The sequence below is a fragment of the Euprymna scolopes genome, chromosome 14, assembly GCF_053919585.1.
Source record: "Euprymna scolopes isolate OS-2025 chromosome 14, ASM5391958v1, whole genome shotgun sequence".
NCBI classification, from domain to species: domain Eukaryota; kingdom Metazoa; phylum Mollusca; class Cephalopoda; order Sepiida; family Sepiolidae; genus Euprymna; species Euprymna scolopes.
Window position 1 is genome coordinate 120,524,566 of NC_136495.1, and position 19,746 is coordinate 120,544,311.

At 32.5% G+C, this 19,746-nt stretch overlaps 1 protein-coding gene across 9 annotated transcripts in view; it reads right to left on the reverse strand.

Annotated features, from left to right (window-relative positions):
* The window catches only part of LOC145293258 (uncharacterized), a 554,756-nt gene that overhangs the window by 108,605 nt on the left and 426,405 nt on the right, over positions 1 to 19,746 (reverse strand). The window lies entirely within an intron of this gene.

Sequence of the window (19,746 nt, forward strand, 5' to 3'; positions counted from 1 at the left end):
CATTTGATTTAGCATCAGTTTTATATGCAGGCATACATTGGAGAGCTTTAAGAAATTGACTATCAAACCAACCTCTTACCAGGTCTTTATGCTCTGCCATCAGGTCCCCTTTTTATCACTTCACATGCTTTTCTTTTTTTAGCCTTCCACAATAAACTGAACACACTATTTTAGCTGTTCTACAACTGCTAACCTAAAAACTCTTATTCATTCTTTCAAATGTGACCATACCATCAGAGTCTACTGTTCTCAACACATCTCCTTAGATTGTTCAGATTATATCTTCCTCGGAGGTCATCAGAACTAAGCCTGTCTTCACGACTCCCATCATCATATCGTTTCCTCAACCCTTTACTGACCAGGCCTCACTTCTATAGATCATCAAATTGTGTACTAAGTTTTATCTTTTGTCCGAAGGTAATGGAAAAGAAATCCTTCTGGACTGAGGCAATTTTAATTTTTCGTGACTATTTAAGAGGACGGCTCAACAAGAACTTATTTACATTAGATTTGAAAACGATCATGGTATAGTCAGCTAGGAAGCAGCTCCATAATATTGTGTTCCAAAGACAGATAAGGCAGAATGAAATATAAAGAGGATTTATACTAAAAGACCAGGAATGCCAAGGAAGAATCGAGACTGTTCAGGAAAGGTAGCATTATTTTTAAAACTTTGGGCCAAGATCAAAGTGAAGTATCTATCCTTCAGATGCTACACTTCAATTTCTTGTTCTCTCTCAGTGGCGGGGAAATCCTGCATGACTAAGAAAATGTTCATTTTTTTTCTCCTTTTCTCCACATTAAAAAACGACCCTGGTATCTAACGCTTTCCCGTGGGGAGGCATTGTAAATAGGAGCTTTTAATTGAAGCCAGCTATTATTGTCAGCTTGAAAACTCTGGGACAAAATAAAATTAAAAATGGTAGCGCTAGTTTGTCTGTCTCCATTTTTTTTTTTCAAAGTGCATCTCCTCCAAGACACAAGGTTGCCGAATGGTACAGGGCAGATTAAATGATTGCATTTTTTGTGGGTCGTTCTTTTATGGTTTTTTAGCCAGTAAAAACAGCTCTTAACGAATGAAAATTGAAGAAGAAGAAGAAGAAGAAGAAGAAGAAGAAGAAGAAGAAGAAGAAAAAAAGGAACTTATCAGGCAAAATCAACTTAAATTGCACTTGTATGTATGCAAAAATATATGCCGATACATTAAAGTTTGTTCATTTTGAACAATTTCTTATCCGTCCAACGAAGGTTGGAGAGCTAAATGTTTTGGTTTCGATTCCAGCTGAAGGCACCCAAGCCATATTGTTTTTATTTTATTTTATGACATATAAATAATTAATAGGGAATTGGTTTTATAATAATAAATATGAAATTTGCAAGAATAAAAACATAATATTTAAGTGTACTTCATAACCGGGCAATAATGGGTGCCCTGCTAGTGACTAAATATTTTGCAATATACATTTGTAAATTGCATGCTCATATTTTCTTATGCATGTGCAATAGTTCATAGTAAAATGTCTGATGTTGCTGGGATGCTGAAAACAGATACTACACTTTGAGGTGGGCACAAAAACAGATACTATACTTGGAGGTGGGCACAAAAGGTGCTAGTGTTCTATCTATGCTGCTGTCATGATATCATACTCCCAGGCATTAACTTCTTTCGGGGGATCAATGTGTTATATGTTCATTTACCAGGATATTATCTTCCCAGAATAGCAAAAAATGCGATTTGAGGGAACATATTTTTGCTACTATGTTTTTATTTTTAAATTGTCCGGTGGGGTGGGGAGGTACACCTAAGAAAGAAAATGGTGAACCATAAGAGTGATGACGAGGAAGGTGCTAGGAAACTCTAGAAAGATGTGAATGAAAACGTTGAAGAAAGTTCACTTTCAGGAATTCAATGCGAGAATAATTAATTGCTGGAAATTTTCTGAATTTTGCTCGATAATTTGCATATGTCAGTTAATTGTAATTCATGCACACTTTATTTGAGAGTAATTATTTCGAATTAAAAAAAAAAGAAGAAAAAAAAAAAGAACTTTGAAGTGAAGGAATGAAGGGACTCTCATACACAGACGGAAAATAATTCACCTCACCTCTACTACTAAACAGACTTGTAGTATCTGTTCTTCAGATGCTGCACTTCTATTTCTTGTTCTCTTTCGTTGGAGGAGAAATCCTTCACGACTGAGACAATTTTTATTTTTGTACCTTTTCTCCACGTTAAAAAACGACCCTGGTGTCTAACTCTGTCCCGTGGGGAGGCATAGTAAATAGGTACTACTAAACAGACTTACTTTACCAAAGGAACATCTTCCAGAACAACCGTTCTTGGAAACCCACATTGGAACTGATTAAGTACATCTTTGTTGGTTTGTCACTACTCTTTATCCAAAAGACGATTGCTCTCAAAACAAATCGTTGCCTTTAAGTTAAAGAGTAACCTTCAAATAATGTCTAACATAATAAAACTTGAAGTCACCATCTTGGAATGGAATAGAATAATCATTACGGCTACATTATAATAGAGAAACTAAAAAAAAAAAAAAAAAAAAAAAAACAATTAAAAAAAAAAGCACTGGTATCTACTGGCATTTTGTGTCAGTTTTTAACCAAAAGCAACGATATCTACTTAACATGTCAGAATTACTGAAACATCACCGAATCATTTAAAAAAAAAAAAAAAAAAAAAAAAAAGAAAAGTTTTTGATCTTTATCATAAAACACACCGGCCATATTTCTTTGGGAACACGTGACATAACACGTGAAGTAACTCGGTTATGCTAAAAACAAGCAAGTAGCTAATATTTATGATTGTTAACGCAAAATTTATTGAAAAATTGGCAATAGTTATACGCTATTTGCCCCCCTCCTCCCCTCCCTTGGAACTCTCCAGTGTTTTCTTAGCCAATCATTTTATTTTCGCTAATTTTCTTCAAAAAAATGTCTCCTTTAACAATTTTTTCTACCTTATCGTTTTTCTTAATTTTTGGATATATTCATTACTGTGACATGACAAATAAGTAGATAACATTGGTTTCCCTTGAAATTCAATATTAAAACTTTCTAATTTCGCTATTATTAGTGTAGTTGCACCGAATAATTTATACAGGATAGACGTGAATAGAAACAGCAGGCGAGTATTGTGAAAAAGAATGTGAATGTCAACCGTGGAAAGAAACACAGGACAATGATGAAGGAAGATAGTTTAAAGAATATTTAGTATTTATTAAAGGTAATAAATAAATAAATAAATAAATAAACAAACTATGTACAGAATACTGTGTTATGAACATAGAATGACATTTGAGAGAGAAAGAGAGAGCAAATAACTAAAGAAAAAAAACGGAGTGGGGAAGAGAGAGAGAGAGAGAGAGAGAGAGAGAGAGAGAGAGAGAGAGAGAGAGAGAGGAAGGTCACTACCACGCACAATGTAAGCCCCTACGGCACACAAACCTACAAGCGGCAATTTGAAAACAAAAACACAACTTCTCAACTGGTTAAACAACCAGGCCTGTTATTTGTCATCTTTTTCTTTTAATAGGTCGACTTGACAAATCCCCCCTCCTCCGACTTTCCTACCGACTATTCTTACTTCGTTTCAGTCCTGCTATTTCAGTCTACGTCCAATCCTTCCTTTCTCTTTTCTGTTAATATTTCTCACTGACCCAAGCAAAGCACAGGGAAGTTCCAGCTGTTTTTATTTAAACAACGATTCGTCCCCCCCACCTCGCCCTTTAAATCGATGAAAGTACTTTATTTCATAGTTAAGTAAAGCAAGTTTAATGGGGGGGGGGGGACAAGTACACGTTCTGCTCTATTGGGGTGGGGGGGGGCGTGTCTCACCTTTCTTTAATACGCTTATATAGATATTAAATATTATAACAGAAAAGTTATCTGTCTGTGCCTGTCCACCTAAAAGTAAAAAAACTACACAAGACACACACTAAGCTGATATATTCTTTCTCAGAATTGGACAAGATACGGGCACATCTGTTAATTTTAAGATTCATTCTTTTTAGGGGTTGACATATTGAGCGATTTTAAAAAAATATTATGTGATAATTCGACAAGGATTTATTTTAGTTAAGAGTGTGTGTGTGTGTGAGAGAGAGAGAGAGAGAGAGAGAGAGAGAGAGAGAGAGAGGGGGGGGGAGTAACCATGTTAGCTTAGTATAATTAAAACGAAGTCCTTTTCTGTTACTCTATATCTGCTATAGACTGATACTCAAAAAACTGAAAAGTTAAAAAAAAAAAAAAAATTAAAAAAAAAAAAAAAAAAAACGCGTGCGGAGGGAGTGTATAATACAATGTAGAAAGATCCTAAATATCAGGTCCTGGATATGACCTTAAACTATATCCAGTGGTGAGGCCCCAGCTTGCGGGCTTTGGGGAGTGTAGCGCCACCCTTTAATTGCCATTGCTCCCAGGTCCACTCTGACCCGGATTGGTAGCACCTGTTATGGTCCCAACTATGAGTTAAATAGAAAATGACTTGAAAACAACAAATATATTGTATTAAAAATTTTCTTCAAAATCTATGGATTCGGCATTAAATAACCTGAAAAGGGTTGGTATGCCGTAAAACAAAAACCAACCAACCTAAATATCAACCTAGATTTTATGGTAAACTGTGATTCTCATTCATGTCAAACACTATATTTGTTTTAGTTTTTCTTCGGTGGGGAATATATACCCCAAACACTACGATAATCAATCTATAATTTCTGAATTTGATTCCAAGATTTTCATGCGATAAAATGTGCTTTGATCAGTTCTCTGGAAATCCTCATTGGTAACACTATTGCGACCATCCATCATACCTTGCCTTCATCGCATACTTCTCTTTTAGGTCCTCGAGGGTGGAGTCCCTGCTATACACAAACGCTAATGCGCATTTGCATAGTTCTAACAAAGGAAAGTAACTCAATACCACTCCTTTATTATTTTTTTTTTTTTGTTAGATAGTAGGAGCGCATTACCTCCCTTTGTTAAAAATATGATGATATATTTATCTCCCTTGCAATCTTCTCCGAAATTTTCAGGACTCCATATTGGATTTTTCTCTCTTTTTTTTTTTTTTTAAATATAACCGATTTTTATTCAGCATTACGCAACGAAATCAATTCATTTATCTATTTTTTCTTTAACTAAAACAGGAGTTTTAAAAACGAAATGCTGACACCCATTTTCACAGTAAATAATAAGCGACCATTTATTAAGTCTTCATAAAAAAAAAAATCCAACGAGAGAGCAGCATAGATCGGTTTAAAAAAAGATAGATGGGTGCATGTTCAGAATAAGAATGAAAATAAAAATTGGCAAAATGTAATTTCCATTAAAAAAAAAAATGTTATTTACTACATTTTTATGTCAATTTCAACTAAAAGTAACGTTATTTACTTAATTATCGCGTAATTAGTAACATATTACTGCATTATTAAATAAAACATGTACTTTCATGATTTCACAATACATTAATCTGCCATTATTATTTTTGAAACATAACTTAAACAAGGGAAGTAACTCCAAGTTTGGAATCTATTCTTGAAGTATAACCTGTAATTTATTTCGAAAACTACTTTCATTGATTCATTTTCTACTTTATCAATTGTTATAATTTTTGGATAATTTACTAATTCCGACATGACAATCAAGTAGATACCATTGGTTTCAAATTGAAATCCAATATTTTGATTTTCGGTTTTCATTTTTATTCAACAAGCGCCGAATTATGAGGGAACACGAAAAATTATTGATCAACTCTCGATGACAACGTTCATTAGAGTGCTGACGGATGGGTCAAAACAACTATTAAAGCACTTGGTGTTTGGAGTGTGAGTGGATTGAAACAGATGACCAGTAACAAAGGATCAGCATTAAATTTATATGTATTTTTATTATTAAAGTAATGCGGATGAATCATCATCTATATATTAATACAATAGCATGTGTGTTCTTTTGTGTGTCATGCTTTCCGGCAAATTTCATTGGTTGAGATTTAATTCTGGAATAGACATTTAATTTCGGAATACACATTTATGAACGCTCCAGGTGGCATTCGATTAGCATGTTCTCACCGCTATATTTGTTTTTAATTTTAGTAAAATTTAGGGTTTTATCTTTCAAAAGTTGTTAAGAAATAATTGATTTTAAATTATTCCGTAGTAAAAAACAATAACACAAATCTCTCAGCTGGCTGACGCTATAAGTTTTCTAACTTAAAATATTTGAGACAAAAATTGAGCAGTTATTTGTTTTTTTCATTGTTTATTTTTTTTATATATTTTTTATTGAGAGAGAGAGATAGAGAGAGACGCTGAGGTTTTATATATATATATATATATATATATATATAGTTCCTTTTTCTAAATAAATTATTCTTATTACCACATTGTTTTAACTAAAATAGTTTCATGAAAAACTGTCTTTGGTACATAAAATATTTTAATCTATATATTAATACAATAGCGTGTGTGTTATTTTGTGTGGCACATTTTTTTCTCTTCCGAGTGTCTGTCGTTTTACTGTTATGCCTTTCCATTTCTTGTATTAAATAATTTTACCAAGAATTCTTCATAAGTTTTGGTTTCGGTTTCGATTACAGCTGAAAGAACTCCAGTTATATATACATACATTCTTTTTTTTCTTCATAAGTTTTGGTTTCAGTTTCAATTGAAGCTGATGCACCCAAGCCATATGGATATATTTTTATTTTTGAAATCACAAGTTTATAATATATAAGAATGGATCGAAAATCGACTCCTTTAGTAATATATACGAAATCTGCATAAATTAAAATATCATATTTAAGCATATTTTCCGACCAGGCTATGCCGGGCGTCCCTGCTAGCTTAGATATATACTTTTGCAGTTTTAACAACAGAACTACAATAATATCAAGGTACTTGGCCTTTTGGCCAAGATCAAAGTGTTGTATCTGTTCTTCAGATGCGGCACTTCTATTTCTCGTTCAGTGGAGGAGAAATCCTTCACGACTGAGACAATTTTTATTTTTGTACCTTTTCTCCACGTTAAAAAACGACCTTGGTGTCTAACTCTGCCCCGTGGGGAGGCATTGTAAATAGGTACAATAATATCAAGGTATCTCCATTTATGCTGAACATCCACAAAAATGCCAACATCAATATATTACATATGAAAGTCCATTGTGGAATTTCCACAGGTCCCGCTAGTTATTATTATTATTATTATTATTATTATTATAGATCTCACATTTTAGGTCGGTTACGCAAAGTATAAAACACTATATTATAGTTTGTTTACTTTTAGTAACTTGCTTAAAAATAATTTTCACAATAAGCACAAGAACTCACTAAAAACAAAATAGCAATTAATTTAGAAATTAAAAAGAAAAGAAAAGAAATTTGAACAAACATGAAATCAACTGACAAAAGTTCAGTGTAAATTTAACAGAATTATCGGCCCAAATTTAATGAAACCCACAGGAACCAAATCGACGTCAAACCAAATTGCCTAAAACATTCGATGAAAATCGATTTCACTAATCATTATCGAAACTGTCTCGAGGCTTGATAACTATAGTTAACTTTCATCAATCAATATTAAAAAAATGTAGAGTTGAAATAGTGAAATTTTTTTTTCTTTTTCTTTTAATTGAAACTTTATCGGAATCACATCAATCGCATTAAAATCTGGTCATGTTTCTGAATTTTTGAGATGAGGATTGGTTATTGGTATTATTTGTATTCTTTGGACTACTGATCTCATCTTGAACGTTATTTTCACAATGTCTCGATGTAATCTCCGACCTTCTTCCTTCCTGACCGAAGAATCCAAATAATGCGAACAAAATCTGGTTATCTTGAATTTTCTAGCTTTAAGATGGCTGCCATTGAAACAACAATCAAATCAGTTCTAGTTATATGACAATTTGGTTTAATGGAAGACATTTTAAAGAGGAAAAGTTAAAGATAGCTAAAACACCTACTTAGCTCCCAAGTTTTATCACGAAGTTCTTACTTGCAAAAAAAAAAAAAAAATAAATAAATAAAATAATAAATAAATAAATAAAAATGAAAAAATATGAAGACATTTATCAGATTAAATTGGAAATAAATAACTTTCGAATTGATTTACTTTGAAATAAAGTTCTGTCCGTCTTTGTTCACATTCTTCGTCAGCTGATATTTGCTCTTCACGATAAATTCCCTGGAAAAGTCACTTCTGATTAATGCTTACCAGTTTTAAAATATGCAAACGAATTTGAATTTTTTTCCCCTTAGAATAACAGAATATTTTAAACCGGTAAACATTAATTAGGAGTGACTATTCCACGAAATTCATCGTGAAGCGCGAATATCAGCTGACGAAGCATGTAACCACAGACGGACGGAATTTGATTTTAACAAATTTCAGTTACACAGTTGAAAAAGTTAAAGTCTTTTCCGTCTTTCTAGTTTTGTCCCTATTTACAATGTCTCCCCACGGGACAGAGTTAGACACCAGGGTCGTTTTTTAATGTGGAGAAAAGGAACAAAAATAAAAAATTGTCTCAGGTGTAAAGGATTTCTCCTCCACCGACAGAGAACAAGAAATTGAAGTGCAGCATCTGAAGAACAGATACTACACTTCTAGTTTTGTCAGAAACAATGCTGATAGAGATACATTTTTCAGCATAAATAGATGTATTTGTGCATGTTGAGGAGATTTTTTTATTTATTTATTGAGCAACTACACTATAATAGCGAAATTCGAAATTTTAAATATTTAATTTCAAGGCAAACTCGTGGTCTCTACTTAATTGTCGTGTTACAGGAATGAATATATCTAAAAATTACGAAAACCGATGAGGTAGAAAAAGTTATTAAAGAGAACATTTTTTAGGAAAATTGGCGAAGACAAAATATTTGGCTAACAAAACAAAACAAAAAACACTGGAGAGTTTCAAAGGGAGGTAAACAGCGTGTAACTATTGCCAATTTAATAAATAAATTTTGCGTTTTGCCTTGTTTTTAGCATAACTGGGTTACTTCCCTTGTTATTACGTCATCATGTGTTCTTAAAAGAATATGGTGACGGTTTTCTATTTTTGATAAAGATCGAAACCTCGTGCTTTCGGTAAATATTTAATTCTAACATGCTAATTAAGTAAATATCAATGCTTTTTTAGTTGAAATTGATACAAAAAATCAATAGATAAAATTTTTAAATCGATTTTTTTCGTTTTTCGAATTTCATTATTATAGTGCAGTTGAGTTGCACCCTTTTTTATGAAAACCTTTTCACTTGTAACAGGACGCGAGACAATTCAAGCAGTTTAAAATGAAAGTTGTCATTATATTAAAAAGTATGACTTAAAAAAAAAAGAAAAAAAAAAGCGAACTTTTTTTGTTATTTTTTTAATTTTTTTACAAAATTAAACTTTGGTAAATAAATAAAAACAAAATAAGCATTAAAATGCACAGTTCTGAACAGTCATTGAAAAACTAATTTTCTCCCCCTGTTCCGACTTCAAAAATTAAAAAAAAAAAAAAAAAATGTTTTCGAAAACTGATATGCACAAGTGCCGGTTTACGCATACAATTATGCATTTAGCAACGGCGCAAAACGCATCAGTTACTTGAAACGTAAAAAAAAAAAAAAAAAATCCCACGGGAGTCTCAACTTCACTTGCAATCGGCTTACGATTTAACAAGCATGTAGAATTGCACGTCCACTTGTTGATTAATAAAAATAAAAGAAAAAGAAAAGAAAAAAAAGCAGTGCGCGACTGCGACTGCGCGACTGAAAGACAATGACAATGAGTTGGAAATAAATGTTGACACGGTTTCGTTAGATTCGTAGAACAACGAGTAACATAGACTAACGTTGGGTGGGGTGGGAGGGGAGACAAGAGATTACACTTGGAGAGAGAGAGAGAGAGAGAGAGAGAGAGAGAGAGAGAGAGAGAGAGAGAGAGAGGGGTGGTTAAAAATATTTCTTAGCATTTTATTATTGGGGTGCCAGGTGCGCAGAATCCCAAATTAATGAGTGATGTCTAAAGTTTAAAACGAGAGAGATTCTATCTCTCTCTCACACACACACACACACACACACTACACTGGATATTAAAATAAAATACGCACACGCGTATTTTATTGTGCTTTTTTACGCGCATGTGTGTACAGAGAGAGAGAGAGAGAGAGAGAGAGAGAGAGAGAGAGAGAGAGAGAGAGAGAGAGAGAGAGAGAGAGAGAGAGAGATATGCATGCTCATTGCTCCGCCTCTATAGTGGGTTGGCACTTACATACCGAAAGTGGCCTCAGATTAACACATAAGAAAAGGAAGGGAGAGAAAAATAATAAACGAGTAGAGATTTTAGTGGCACTTCAGTTCTGATCAAAAGTATAGGCAAAACATAGTTAAAAAAAAAGAAAGAAAAAAGAAAAGAAAAAAAAACGCAAAAAGACCACACTACAGACAGACAGAATATCCCTCCGCCCCCACCTCGCTAGAGTTGGATGCACTTCGATTGTTTTCTTTCTTTTGTTCATGGGATGGGAGATTGATAAGGGCAAAAAACGAAATGCATTTGGACCCCCCCCCCACTTGCAGACTATTAACTGGAAAGAAGAGGAAAGCAGAGAGGTTTAGCAATAAGAAAATAAATAAAAGTTGTCTGTGTGTGTGTGTGTGTGTGTGTGTGTGTGTGTGCGTGTGCGTGCATGTCGTTAGGTTTGAATATTTATACTTTCGACAAAGAGAGGAGGAGGAGGAGGATGGTGTAGTGGTGTTACTGATGACAAGTGCCTATGTAAACAAGATTATTGGATCCTTCGTAGAAATAGATGAACGTTAAAGCACATCGTAAGCTAAATTAAAAAAAAAAAAAAAAAAGTATCATGAACGATATTTCGTTGGTAAGATTTTGCAGAAAAAAAGGAAAAAACAATGCAATAATTTGAATTGATTTTTTTTAATTGTTCTGTTGATTTTTCAAAGTTGTTGCTCTTTTAACCACTGCCACCATTACGACAATGAACAGCGGTGGACAACATGGATGACAAACTCCGTCGAGTAAATTACTTAAAGTGAAACTTATTTTTACTTAAATCATATATACACATACAATATAAACAGTAGGTACCTCCAACGCCCCCCCCCCCTATATGTAACACGATGTAACCGTAATTTAATATTATCACCCTAACTTTTTTTTTTAATATTTAAAAGAACTTCAAATAAACTGCTTATATATTTAAAAAAATTTTTTTTACAGCATACGAAAACAATGAAAATGCGAAAGTAAAATCGTGTTTACATTATAGACGCTTTAAAACAACGTTCCTGTGTAATCACCTATGTTTAAAAAATGTAGTAAAAAGCAACTAATGGCCAGATTTTCATGAAATTTTCGATACTTATTCATTATTTTAAAATTAACTTACATATTAAAAGCAGAGTTCTTTAAATATATGACGGGATTTAAATATATGACGGGTCGCCTATATTTCATGTTACGAAAACTAAAAATAAATTTAGGGTCATAAAAATTGCAACATTTTATAAAGCTGAAGTGTGTAAATAATTAAAATAAATTCTACAGACAAACAACGTCGCAGCCTACAAGAGCCATGACAGTCAACCGAAAGTCCAAGACTAGAGTTACGCCCTCATTTAGGCTCATCAGTTAGATACAACCGAACTGAGAATTCGAAACGCGAGTCCCTTGCACGCCAGGCAAGCACTCTGCCAACTGAGCAACTGAGTCTTGGACTTCCGGTTCGTTGACTGTCATGGCTCGTCTGAGCTGCGACGTTGTTTGGCTGTGGAATTTATTATATATAATCTCTCACATTCTGAATATATATATATATATATATATATAACGATTAGAAAATTTACACTGAAAATCGTAAATAAAAAATAGACATAAAATAATCAACGCCTTTCTCAATATAATTATTTGAATAACAGCAAAGACAAAAAAAAAAAAAAAAACAACAACAAAAAAAAAAAACAGATTTCTAAGAAATAGTTAAGTTGAAAAGATTTAAATGATGTTCCAATATTCCGCGAATATGAAGTTTTAAACAGAATTTTTTTATTAACCGTTTCCAATGTTGAAAAATATATTCATATATAATAGACTATTGGCAATGCTAAATTAGTAAATTCAGCATCAACCTAAAAACAATTGGAGAGGAGGAGTTTTGTAACCATTTTGAACTTTCACCTAACAATGTGATAAAACAATTTCGTAAGACTCGAATTTAACTTGAAAATATGATTTTAAAAAAATAGCACGGTAACATAAGTGTATGAGCACCATTTTTATTAACATTTACGATTTATTTAATCAAAATAAAAATAATTTTAGCCTACTTTTATTTTCATTTTCGCTCCTTTTTTTAATGACTAATATACAAATATTTAAAATATTATTAATCATTAAACTTTATAATAACACAATTATTGTAAATTAGAATAGTACGCAGCTAAATATTTATAACATTTTATTTAGAGGAATATCGAAATCATTCTGTCAAGTTATGCATCAGTAAAACTTGGATTTCTAGTTTTAGTTGGACATATATAAATGCAGGAGAAAAATAATACTTTACGAAACATAGCCAATATATTGTATATTTGTATTTGATATTTGTAGAGAAATAACTTATGTTTGAAAAATAAACAATATTAAAAAATCTATTACTGGTTTCATCGTGTTTCATATAGTGGAGTATTGTATTGTTTTAATATAAACAAACAAACAGAATAATTGATAACCTACTTTTTTTCTTGTTCGTTTGAAATAGAATTTCAATGCAATTGTTAAAAATGAAACTATTTAAAAAGAAGTTTCATTTTGCAGATGATGGAATATATTTATTTATTGTATATGCAAAAATATAAGCCAAGCCGACTAATAAATACATATATATTTTAAATTAATAATTTTTCTAAATCAATATAATATAAACGTAAATATGAAAATCCGATCGCAAAAAAAGGGAGTGGGGAAGAAAAAAAAAGCGTTACTTCCATTAATCATTTTATCGCCGTTGGGCATCCGTAGTATTAACGCAGAAAATAATGTACACACCAAATGATGACGTCGCCATTATTGGTGATTGTGCACATAAAATTGGATGCCCCTAATAAACAGTAAACAAGTTTCATAGTCGTCATCTTTATAAATATATCAATATTTGGGTAATAACCAGAGAATTTTGAATTGGAATTAAAGACAGGAAACCTAAAAAAAAAAAAAAAAAAAAAAAAAAAAAGTGGGAGAGGTGAGCGTAAAATAATTTCACCATTTTATGGTAAAATAATTGTTTTAAGGATCCCCTGTCTTTAATTAGAAAATTGTAAAATCGAGTTATGTGCCCTTAGACATTTCCTGAACTGGTTTATAAAAGATGTTGACTATATTTTTCGGCTTTACGTGCACGTGGAAACTCGCCATGATGTTTTTCTTGTGCGGATATTTATTTTGACTAAAACTGAGTTTAAGAAACTCATTTTATTTTAAATTTGTGTACCTTCTTGTATTGTGCGTAGAATACACCTGTTTATATATATATATATATATATATATATATATATATATATATATATATATATATATATATATATACACACACACACACACATATGCATACTGAATACTTGACTCCTATTGAAAACACAAACAAAACACTAAATTTTTATTGAATTTTTTAGCTTTAAAATTGCTGCCCTTGAAACAAAAGTTTCCCAACCAAATTAGTTATAATTTTATAACAATTTTGTTCAATTAATAACTTAATGACAAAACAATATCTTAATAATTTTATTATTATTATTATTATTATTATTATTATTATTATTATTATTATTCACATTTTTGTCTGGCTGTTGGTATTGCCGATTTTATACTGATAGGCTGGATGTTTTTGTTTTACGGCATATCAATCCTTTTTAGGTTATTTAATGCCGAATCCAGTGATTTTGAAGAAAAAGTTTTTAATAGAATTTTCTTTTTCAAGTCGGTTTCTATTTAACCCATAGTTGGGACCCTAACAGGTACTACCACTCCGGGTCAGAGTGGACCTGGGAGCAATGGCAATTAAAGGGTGGCTCCACATTCCGCAAAACCTGCAAGCTGGGGCCTCGCCATCAGATATAGTTTCACCCAGGACCTATACTGATAGGCAGATCATAACAAATGAACATGCGCTCTCTGTATCCTCTTTCACTCTTCCAGCACTTTCTGCAAAATTCTGGCAGTACCAACATGGCAGTCTTTTAAAATGCTTCAACATTGCAATGGATCCCAAATTTCTCAATCCACTCGTCAAATGCTTTTGTTACACTCCCCCAGGGTTCCCATCACAACAGGTACAACTTCTATTTTTCTTTTCAACTTTCACAATCTTTTTATCGCCCCTTCTTCAAGTCTTGATACTTTTCGACCTTCTTTTCTTTTTCCTCCACACTCATATCAGCTGGCACTGACATATCAATGATTATTGCCTTGTATTCCCTTTTTTCCAACAAGACCAAATCTGGTGTTTTTGTTTCAAACACATTATCACATTGGATATTCACATTATCACTCTCCAGCATCCGTTCTGGATCATGCTCATACCATTTTTTCACTGCATTTCAATCCTCTTTTCTTGCTTATGTCCCAATGGACCGTCCTCACAATATTGTCATGTCGTCTCTTGTATTCCTTTTCAGCTAACTTCTCACAAGCCGCTGACGAGGTGTTGTACATTCTCATCTTTATAATTTTGTTTTGTTTGGGACAATGTTGTTTCAATGACAGCCATTTTCAAGCTAGGAATTTCAATATAACCAGATTTTATTTAAAAACAAAGAATGTGATGAATTTTACTTTCTGAATAATTAGCACTTAAAGAATTTTTGCAAATATAATCAAAGACGAATAAAGACAATTCTTATCACAGAAAAAAAAATTCTTTACAAATGCATTAATCTTGTTCTATTATTTGGGCAACTTTGCTTTCACGAAGAAAGGTAATAAAAAAAAAATATTAGGATCAAGTACATTGTGATTGAGTTTATATTTATCTGCCTGCTCTGAGAACAAAATCAGACACAATGTCGGATTTTTAGGTTGGGGATAATACAGCTTCCTGAAAAAGAGGCACTCTGAATTGGGACAAAAATAAAAATTGCCACAGGCAAAAAGGATTTCTTCTTTTATCGAGAACAGAACAAGTAGTAATTTTGATCTTAATCCAAACTGAGATTGAGTCCATCTCGAACTTTATATAAAAATGCTTGGATAATTTAGCATAAATTAAAAAAAAAAAAAAAATCTTTTCTGTATTAAAAAATTCTTTTTTTCTAAATTTGATTAAAGACTTAAAAACGAAAAGAATATTTAGAAATATATCGAATTTTGTTTTGTTCTTCGTTATTGTAGCGAAATTCGAAAATTGAAATATTGAATTTAAAGTGAAACCAATTATATCTACCGAATTGTCATGTTGCAATAATGAAAATATCCAAAAATTACGAAAAACGATGAGGTAGAAAATTAACTATTAATGAAAATAGTTTTTGAAGACAATCAGTGAAAATTAAGTTTTGCTAAACTGGTCAAAGATTTCCAGTTCTAAGAAAATATTTACCTCCCTTTTGTTACAATTTAGAACTCTCCGACCCCCCCCCCCCGCCAAAACTCAATTTTCACTAATCTGACCCTGCAGAAGATGCCTGGGGCAGCTCTGTCATTAAAAGAAGTCACCAGGCGATTAGCAATATCCCCTTCTCAAAGAGAGATGGCAAAGTCTGGGAGAGTGGACCTCCTAGAACTGCAAAGAACCAGCATTACACTGCAATCAACAGAAAAAACAGTCACAGGATTTGTAAATTCAATAAATCTGAAAACAACCATTTATTATTAAATTTTAGCATTTTAGAAAAATAAACTAAAAAGGTAATCTATAATAGAAATGTCAGATGTCTGTTTAAATGTATGTATGTATGTTTGCATGTATGTCTGCCTAAAACTTTCAACAGATGCGACGGATTTTCACAAGATTGGTATCGTTTTGAAGCCCGACTCTTCAGACGACAAATATCGAAAAACTGGCTAAAAGCAAATTCCTTCACCCTCAACTGGGCACTTTTCTACAAGGAAGGGTTGCTTTTTGCGCTGATATTTTCACCACTCTTTTGCATTGACTAGTCTTAATTTAAACCTACGTCACTTCCGGTTTAGCGATAGGCGCAACGGCAAAGATGTAACATCCCCCCCCAGGTTCTTTTCCTCCTTCATGGTACGGATTCGAGCCTGCCTGCCTACAACCACTTTTTTTTTGTTGCTCAACACACCCCTCCAAACACCCAGGCAACGCCAGGCACCCAGGCTAGTCTATAATATAAATAAATCCTTGTATCAGGTGGATTGACTATGTTTAATTTCAACGTTTGAAAATCCGGCGATTGAGACATCAGTTAAGACGTCGCATAACCCCCCCCCCCAAAAAAAAACAACCATTTTTTTCTCTTTCGCATTACAGGTTCAAGCCTGCCTGCCTATTGCCACTTTTTTTTTTAACACCTCTGCCTACTGTTGTTTTGATCTCCCCCACCCCAGTTACTACCACTTTATTTTTACACCCTCACCTGAGGTTCCTTACTACACCACCTATATACATCCGGGCAACAGGCACCCCTACTACTGATGTTTTGATTCCCCCCACCCTAGGGTTCCTTACTATACCACTTAAACACCCGGGCAACGCAAAACCTTTAATACATGGCGCAATAAACGGTATTAGGCTATGAGGGGGAAGGGGACCAACAAGAAGTCTTCAAATATGTCTTGGATCTGATTTGTCCTCATTCAAAAGAGACGGAAGCAATTTAAAAAAAAATTTTTGGCCTCAATTCAGCGTGCCTCTTTTTGGGGAAGCTGTTTATCCCACACATTAAAAACCGAGCTGGCGTCTAATTTTGCCCTCGTGAGGAGGAGAAAGTACAAATATTTTTTGTCTGATGTGGTAACTGTGGTTGGACACAATTTAATCTTCTCCGTGTTTAGATTAAAATCTATGATGACAATGCTTTAAAAACTGAGCTATATGGTTCACAACGGTTCGGTCGATGTAACATCTGACCATCTTCAGGTGTATTTTCTAAAATATTAACAAATACTAGTGGAACCTATGGAAATTCTACAGTGGCATCTTTCACATGTAATATATTGCTACTGGGCATTCTGTGGACATTTAGCATGAATGGAGGCCCCTCGATATTATTGTAGCCCTTTTGTTAAAACAGTAAAAGTATTTATCTAAACAATCAGTATAATGTACTGTCAGAATATATCTGGTTATTACGGTTTATCTTCAACATCTCTATAGGAGTCCGTGGCATATTTCCATTGTATCGACCCAAGGCATAAACGGAAACTCTACGATATCATTATACCATCTTTAAACAGAATAGATACTACCCTTGGATCCTAGTCAGAAGACCAAGAAGGTATATTTTAGTTTCATGTACGGTCCAAAAGCGACTTTTAATTTTATTTATTCATTATTTTTACATTTTGTCTCCAGTGATAGGGAGATCCTATTTATTAAAAAGGAGGAAAAAATGTGATAACATACCATGAACATTAAATTAACGTATCTATATACTAATACATCTTGAATGTTAAACATAGGTAGGGGCAAAAATGGCCAAATAAAAAAATAAGGGGACATAGTTTTGAAAGCCGATTTATCATAATTTTTTTTGCAGGTTTCCCACTATTTTTGATTGTATTTGAAAGATTAAAGACTAAAGTTAATTTTCAAAAGGAAAAAAAATATTTGCACACGTGAAAAAAAAAAAAAAAGTTATGAAAAATGTTTTCAAGGCGAGCTAACCAATTCAGCTAAATTTGAAGTTAAATAAATTAATTGTAAAAATCCTTTGAAAAATAAATATTAATTTTCTGGATCTATTTCAATGATAATTAGTGAAGTCCTAAGATATTGCATTAAAATTTAAAAAACAACACCCCCCCTTGTTTGTACAAGCTCCCAAAATCGAGGGATTCTGCCCTTCGCAAAATCGCAATAAACAGAAGTTTTGTAAACATCGGTTATACAGAAACCCCAAATTAGAGAAAGTCGAAAGGCTGTCTAAAAATGACATCATGTAATTAAAAGGAGATAGGGAGTGCTGCTTTTCCTACCCCCCCCCCAGACGTGTATCCGTACATTCCTATCCTGAACATTTGTATCATTTTTACCATTTATTAATTATTTTTTTTAGGTCCTGTTTTTAATTAAAAATTTTTTATTTTTCAAGATTATATTAAAATTATGTTATGTCAAAAGTTTCACATTCATGCAAGCAAGGAAAATATTAGAATCTTACATACAAAAATTATGCGAAACTTGTAATCAAAAAAAAAAAAAAAAAAAAAAAAAAAAAATTTTTTGCAATTATACTTTTCTTTTTTTACTTCCATAATAAAAATATATTATGGACTGTTTTTCAAACATGAGAAGTGTAGGTAAATTTTTTTTTTTTTTTTACATCAAACATAAAAATAGAACTGCTATAAACAAAATATTTATGAACTGTTTTTTTTGTTGTTGTTTTTTTTTTAATATATTTATAAACATTTTTGGCACCTCTGCATGACAGTGACATATTAGCAACAGAGACGAGTTATCGACCCCTGTTCTTTGAAAGAGAAATGACATCTGGCGGCCATTATGTGAACCTCAAATATAAGCAAGTGTTTACGATAACGCAAAAATATATAACAAAATAAATAACACAAAAATATGAAAATCGAAACATTTAGTGAATAATTAAAATATCAAAATTTAAAAACATGAAACATTTATAGAGGTTTAAGAATAATTTGTTTGTTTGCCTCTGTCTCTCTCTCTCTTTTTTGTTTTACACGAAAGTAGCTTCTACTTTTTCCACCGAACATATATCAAAATATAATTTTTGTTTGTAATATAGAAGTTTTTATTTATTTATAATTTTTTTTTTTAAAGAATATTTATTTATTTTTTTTTCAAGTAATGATTTTCATTGAAACCTTTTTGGGATATAGTGTTTTGCACAGTTCCCTTATTTGTTCAAAAACCCCCTTCCAAGGGGTTTTCTTTGCAGGAGCTTAAAAGGTACAAGTTATCGACCCCTGTTCGGCTGACACACGTCATCTATTGGCCGATCTTGAAACTAAAATACACACATTCGCCTCATGTCACTGTCATGCAGAAGTGCTACTTTTTTTCAATAATATGTTCATGAACTGTTTTTTTTTTAATAATCAAATATAAACATAAAACTTTTATAAACATCAGGTGTTGGTAATTTTTATGAATAATAAAACATAAAAATAGAACTTTTATAATGAATGTATATTTATGAAATGTTTTTTTTTTTTTAATAAATAATAAAAAAAAATAATAATAAATATACGTATCCAATACAGAATATTTCCAAAATATTTATTGTTAATTGGAACTCACATGAAAAGCTGTTTAAATATGATGGACTCTCCTGTCGATTTCGACGTATGTGTTTCCGCCACAACCACTAAGTTATTCGGAAATCCACGCAAATGATTTGTTTATATTGGTGAAGGCTTTGTGTAGAACCAATCACACTTTTTGGTATTACTGCTAACCTTTGTCGGTGCAGATGACTACCACAGGGCAGAGTATACCGTAGACCGCAATTACCTTCTAGTTACAAGTCTTAATGAAGACTGGGGGTGCATTTCTCCCA